A 7,659-nucleotide genomic window follows, 5' to 3' on the forward strand; every position below is an offset into this window, starting at 1 on the left:
CAACACACACCTTGTTGTCATCTGAGAGATAATTGTCCTACAATCGATAGATAGCATCAAATGCATCCACACACAAGGGGAATATAAACTATACTCAGAAAAGGAGCAGAGAGTATGCATTCAACTAGTAAACAGAAGAAAAAAAGGAAAAATAAACGAACCCAACTCACTTGTATGAATTTGTTATTCTTCAACTTGACTTACTACCTATGCTTCCAATGATGGCATTGTAAATTGGGATATACAACAAGAAAGTAAGGAGGCCATTTATTGTTATTACCGAAGGCACCCCAACTTCAATTCGAGTCCACTAATACTAGCTCGTTGTATGGTCTTTTTCCTTACACTATGACGAGAGTGCTTCTTTTATGTTCTAAGAAGCTCATTATATAAGCTATGTCCTTATCCACATTTCATATTTTTGTTACATCTATTATAAGACAAAAAATGTGCCTACAATCCTTAGGGCCAAGAGATATTTTTTCTAATTTGTGCTTACCCATTTCTCATTGCTACACATGGGAAAGGATGCACATATATCCCTTCAAACAGAAAGATTCATAAGTAGTGTATGCATGGATTCACTAAAGCAAGAGTTTCTTTTTGTGTTCTAAGTGCCAATAAATAGAGAAAAGTGTCGACAGAAGGTAAGCCAAGTCTCTCTTCAATCCAAAAGATGTTGTCAAGTTACCACTTATTTGGCAAGCCAAGTTAGTTGAGCCTAGCTAGAAAAATGAATAAACCTTTGATACAATGAATTATTCTTGGTTTGAATTTTATGATGAGTTGCAACTTGCTTCAAAGAGTCATTTAGGGACTTGTGAATTTTGTCTGAGGGTGTAAAAACCAAGATGCATCATTTCTCTTCAAACCTCTCTTGTTTATTTGCCTTCTAGCAAATAGTTTTTATTCTTTATTTGGATTTTAACATCCATTGTTTGATTCCAAAAGAGATAGAATGAAGGAGAGCAACAAAGAGAATGATGTACTCAACAAAATTTAATTCTCAAAAACTCTACCATTGTATTTGCAAAAATGATGTTTCACACAACCACGTTCAAAGCAAGATTAAAATATTATGAATTGTAATAATCTATATAAATTTAGTTTTATTATTATTATTATTATTATTTAATTTAATTACTTATATATATATATATATATATATATATATATATCTGAGAACTATTTTTAAAATATTTGAATCGACCATAACTTGAAGGTCTTATTGCACCCTTTGCACAATATAATTCCATGTGGATAATTGCCTCACATATTTTATCCACCATTTTTGGATATTGTTGAGATATTCAGGCATGATTATTAAATATTTGTGTAGTGATTTTTCATTTCTAGGCTTTGCAAGAAAACCATCCAAAATTAAAATCTTTAAAAATAGTTCATACTTGGGTAAATAACATATTGTAAATGTGTAGACATCTCAATTTATTAGCTCCTTCTAAAGCAAGACTATAAGATTCGATTTTCCTATTAACCATTGTTAATTTAGTATTGACTAATGCAAGTTATAATGTTTTATGTAATTTTTTCTAGAGCATAATTCCTAACTTGAGTGGTAAGAACTAAGTTGCCCTGCAACACTTGTTTTAAATGAATTTTTACTTTTACATTCAATACATTTACATATAATCAAAATTTAACCTCTTCCTCTTCGATGTTCCCTTCCCCTAGTTCGGGGGTATGCTCGTTGTTATGATTATGACAATTCATAGCACTTCGAATAATGGAGGTACTATTATCCATTAGTTTCGGTGAAATGGTAAGGTTATTATATCCTCCATTAGATATGGCAAGCAACATTAGCTACTTTCATAGAGAAAGCTATGTCTATTCCTTACCGATTTGTAATCCTGGAGTGAATCATCAATGACTAGGAGAATGAGGTCACGGGTGAGGTCAGTTCTATCCTCCCATCCCCCAACTTCAGTTTCAAATCAACAATTAGGTCAAGTTCCCCCGCTTTAAGCAACATACCTTCGTTTTGTAGATGCAAGATCAGTATTAGAACCAACAACAACAAAGCTAGCAACAAGGAGCTCTTGTTGATACATGGGGGCATGTTTCTCGTCATCGATATATGACCCTTTTTATAAAATGACATCCCGCATAGTCGGCCCCTCGACACACTAGACCTTTGAAGAGATACCTGACCTCTGAGCCCGTTCAACCAACCCACCTCCGAGCTCATTCAACCAATCGATCCCCAACCTCCAATGATACATTAGAAACCCTTCTATTTCAAATGTTATTGTATATATATTCGAAGGGTAAAAACACCCAAAACACTATCAACGTGCCCTTTGCACCTCTTAGTGAAAATGCTAGTCAATAGACTGATGCCCGTTCTAAAGAAGCAACTGCTCTTAGCGAAGGCTATGCAACAAATTTCTTAGTGAGAAGGCTCTTCTAGAGATCCAAAGGCATGTCTTTTGAAGGATTAATGCTAATATCAAGTTTTTCAGGCTATGACAATGGTCTCTTCTACTTACTTCACATGAAGGACAAGGTTGGGTCTTTCTAGTTATGTTTTTGAACATATTGATGTATGCTCTTGGTAAAAAGGATTAGTATCTATTTAATGTTCTTTTTGACAATCCTAAGTAAAAGACAATGGTCTCTTTAAGACAATACTCTTTGTGAACTGAACTATCTATATTTTAATTTCTATATAGATTAACAAATATATCTATATATAGAAATATTTTCACTCCAAATTTATCAAAGACACAGAGAGATCAAGTTCCTTGAAATTTTTTTGTATTGAAAAAAATTTATGCCTCATAAACATAACCAATCAAAGTTAAAATAAACCTTGATACTCCATAAATCAAATCTTAAGTTAAAATCTCAAGTTAAAATGAATCTGAACTAGTTATAAGGTATAAATCTTATATTCTGAAAATTTGGATATTCATCTACCTATTATGATTTAAATCTTTACGGTGGCTTGTGCCCATTCCGTTTGCATTGCTCTTCAACTCCAACTCTAATCTGTCCTATTTGTACGCTACTTCGTTTCCCTTTGCGATTGTTCCACTTTGTTTACTTCAAAACGCATTTCTTTTCCACATGCTTGCCTACTCATCTTCCCTTTTATAGATCTTAACGCATTTCTTTTCCACATACTTGCCCAATCATCCTCTTTTGTATAGATCTTTGGTATGTTTGTCTCCTCTTTATCAAAACCATGTGCGATGTGTAGTCTCCTCAAATTGTACATTGACATTTTTTTTCAATGCACAAACCAAATCGGTGACCCCTTGCTTCATTACTTCAACCTACAGTCCCTTTCTGACCTTGATTCATCCCCTTTTGACCTGTGCTTTCTGCCCTTAAACTTTCTCTGGATGCTCCTGCATCATTCATTGTAATGTCAAAGATTCACCAATTAATAACTAATTGACCAACAACAACAGAGGATCTATCACCTCAAATGTCTCATCTAATGTACTCATTTTTATGCCACAGTTTAAGGTTAAAAATGAAGTCAATTTGCAAAGAAAGTTGCTGAATGGATAGAGCCACAATCGGCCATTCCCGACATGGAAGACCCACAAGATAACAGTAAACGATTGTAGATCAAAACGCCTAATCATCAACCTTTTAAAGCAGAGCATCAACCTTTTAAAGCAGAGCATCCCCATATGTGGAAGATGATTCCACAAAAGCTTGTTCCCTCATGTTTTCATCCAAGGAGTACTCTGTCTACGTTCTAGTTGTAGACAATATATCAAACAATCATTGTAGTAAAAAGATTATTCACAGATGTGCTCCTTGAAATGTATTTTTCTTAATCCAAGTAAACTTCTAGGGTGTTATCTTAGTTAGAGAAACCATGGACTAATCGTGGATAATTGCTATCCACGATTCAATAAGTTGTGACAAAATTTTATGGAGTTCTAACCAGGACAGTGGAAGATTACAGTTAGTGATGGAAATCCCTAATTTCAGGAAGGAGAAACTTGCATAGCCCAGAGCTTGCGTACATTTTGGATTAGTATCATGTTGGAGTAACTTATGGATTGAAATAAAGCAATGTGATTGACAGTAAATTTAATTGTTATCAACGTATTTAAAAAGTACTGGACAAATAAAGAATTCATCACTATGCCCTAATCTACATTGTACAATCCTCCCCTGTTCAGTTCTCACTTCAGACTTGGGGATCTATAAACACTACCTAAATAGCAATGGTAGCTTATACGTGATCCTTACCCTGGTTGGCAGAGTGGATCAAAACATAGGCACCCAACCCCCATTAAGGCCTCCCAATTCAATCAGTGTAAGTTTAGCAGGTGATACATCAGTTATTTCTTTCTCACATATATCCTAGAGGGCTTTTTAATATTTGGATTGAAAACCCTGGTTGGATGTTTCAACAACTCCTAAACCTCCCTGCCTCCGAATGGAGAATACAATTGTGTCTCGCCTCCAATGTTATTTCAGAATGCTCACCATCACAATAGTTTCCGTTCTGATAACTTGTAAAAGAACCGTGATAATATCTGAAAAGTCAATGTAAAGTTATCACATGGAGAAGAGCAACTTAATCACCAACGAAGGTAAATAACAAATGGAGGAATACTTATTGAAGCAATCGATCAAATCCTATTCACTTAACTCTCCAGACACCTATGTGCCACAGCAAACAGGAAAATCCTCAGAATCGAGATAATGGACATGGAACCAGAGGCAGCTTAAATGAGGTTCCTCTCCTGGAAAGTAACCAAATAATGATACCAGTAATTAGGATCGATCAGAAAGGACTTTATATGGAAAGGGTAGGTCCAAAACAAGAACTGAATGACTTCATTCACAGGTAGAAAACAGTGAAGTTTACTACTTACCATCTGCAACTCTGAGAAATGATCTGTCTCAAAAATCACCAGCTATTTATGATCAACATTTTTAGTGAAAGTGATTTTATCTTAAATTTGTTAACATGATATTTGGACCGTAGAATCAGTTTAAGAATCACATTCAATGTGTGCAGGGAGAATGTTGTATAGCAGACCCTGCAGTGGGCACTGTTAGAAAAACGAAGTGATTAGCTGCAAACAGAATACATGTTATAAATCAGCAGGCATAAGTTAATCAATAAAGGGGAAATGCCACTAACGGGTACAGGTTAAACCATAATAACAGAAACGTACATTCACATACCATAGATCCATGGGAAAAGTAGATAATTGAGTACAAATTATCCCTCTTGCAAACCGGTGCATCTACCTTTCTCTTACACTCTCTCAACTTGATCAAACAAGTCAGTTCCATGACATACTGTGCACTACTAGGTCATCCATTCAGTGCCATTCCATTAAAGTTTCCAATTTTATTATAAGAAACAAACAGAGAAAATCTAAATCGATGACAATCAATACATTGCCCAACCTGTATAACAATGATAGTTCAGCTGTAAAAAGAAGCAGCATATCAGATACAATACAAGACAGAATTAAACAGAAGCAGCATATCAGATACAATACAAGACAGAATTAAACAGAAGCAGCATATCAGATACAGGACAGAAATGAGAACAAAACGAAAACGAAAAGAAGCAAAATCTCAAACGGGGCATTCCGAGAATCGAACTCGGGACCTCTCGCACCCAAAGCGAGAATCATACCACTAGACCAAATGCCCTGCCGTAATAAATATGTAAATTTTACAAAATAATAAAACTGATTTCCCATTTGGGACTCTCGAAACCCTAACAAGAACTGGGGTTTGCCGCCAAATCCACACGGACAAATCAAAATGGTATTGAATAGCACTGTTGAGGGTGCGTTTTGAATTTTGAACCCACGCCCTTTTATACTCCAGCTTTAATCTGGCGCATTAAAGCGGCCGGGTCATCTCAGTTTTTTTAATGGTAGAACCCTAAACTATTTCTTCTTTCTACTGAAATTTCTCCATATACTCAACAAAATAGTGTTAATTAGTTTCTCCAAATCATCGAGTCTTATTAATAATCTCCAAAGACAGATGGCCTTGTCTCCTCCTGACCATTCAATCTAATCATGGCTTATCTCCTGCTTCCCAAACAAGATCCAGCCAACTAAATTCTTGCCGCTTGCTCCGTTTCTCCTTGGAGGACGAGAATATATGATCTCTAACTCTACTTCCAATTTTGTCGCCCTTTCCCTGAGGTCTGGTTTATATTTCCTTTTCTCTTTCGTTCTCTGGCAGTATGCGATAAGACTTATTTCTTCAAGTCCCTCCTGCTGCTACACATCTGCCCCACATTTTTTGCATTGAATGTTCTTCCAAAAGAAATCGGCAGCAAGATAAAAATATGTGCCTTTCTATGCTGAGACAACCAACGATAAGCTTTAGTGGCTTGTCGGTCTTAACGAGAAGCTCCACTGCTTTGTCTGTAAAAAACAATGAAAACATCTCTGTCCAAAACAAATTTGGGAAAAATATAACATTCAGCATGGACACCATAAGTTAATGTGTATGGACACCATAAGTTAATGGGTATGGATAATCATTCTCATAAAACTACTTTGTTTTTTATATTCATGGAAATTTTAGTGTGGGTAGTAGTCAAGAGGTTTATTGCCCAGTGTGATATGTAGGGCTGAGAAGCTCATTCTACAACCCAATATAATATATAAAGCTGTCAGTCTGTCATCAAAAATCATATCGATCAAAAAAACATAAAAATAAAAATTAATAAACTATACCAAATATATAAATGATGTCGCTTTATCAAAAAAACCCCACCATCATTAACTTCAAAGATATAGATAATTTGCTTCTCCAATAAGAAAACAATGCAACATATACTTTATAAGAAAGTTAACAATTTCATCTTCATGCATACAAATTTAATATTAAATTAATAATTTTTCTAATCTTATCTTATAAATAGTTTTAGATTAATAATTTTATAGTGTTAGCAAAAGTTTAATTATATAATACAACATATAAAAAATAAATAATTCATTATGACAAAAGTTAATGTATATAATGAAAAGAATAAATTTCACTTAGCCTTATAGAAAATTCTCGGCCTACTTATTTATAATACTATAAAGATTTTGAAATACTAAACCATGCTATAAAGTTTTTGGAATACTAAACTTGTTACATTAACCTTGCACTAAAAGATATATTAGGAAATATTATAAAACATACAAACCCTACAACTTTGAAGTGAATCTTAATAATTCAAAAAGTAATGTAGCATGACATGATTTCTCAATCCTCAAAATGCATACAAAGTCTACAAATGAATTGATCAAATTCAGATGCTCTATGGCTTGCAATAAAGCTATGAAATGTACATGAGTTACACATTTGAATCCATGAAAGTGCTACCATGCATAAAATTTGTTTCCAATTACTCAAATCCTATTGATTAAATAGGAACAATAAGTTAATTTGACGAGTGTTAAAAAAACTATACAAGACTTACTTACAACTACTCACTTTTAACAATGTTGTTACTTTTAACAATGTTGTTAAATGAGGTAAGACGATGGAAATTGTCCTTTGAAGTGACTAATACCTAAGACAAATAGGAACAACAAGTGCATTGATAAGTGTTCAAATACTATACAAGAGTGACTTGCAACTATTCACTTTTAACAATGTTATTAAATGAGGTAAGAGAATGGAAAAGTATCCAGG

At 34.2% G+C, this 7,659-nt stretch overlaps 1 non-coding gene across 1 annotated transcript; it reads right to left on the reverse strand.

The window, feature by feature from the left end:
* Positions 1-5,592: 5,592 nt before the first annotated feature.
* TRNAP-UGG (transfer RNA proline (anticodon UGG)) lies at positions 5,593-5,664 on the reverse strand. Its single transcript has one exon. It is a non-coding gene; the product is annotated as a tRNA-Pro (tRNA).
* Between the last annotated feature and the right edge of the window lie 1,995 nt (positions 5,665-7,659).

The sequence above is a fragment of the Pinus tabuliformis genome, chromosome 6 (assembly GCF_031772625.1).
Source record: "Pinus tabuliformis cultivar Carrire ecotype Pingquan chromosome 6, CPIR1, whole genome shotgun sequence".
Taxonomy (NCBI): Eukaryota; Viridiplantae; Streptophyta; class Pinopsida; order Pinales; family Pinaceae; genus Pinus; species Pinus tabuliformis.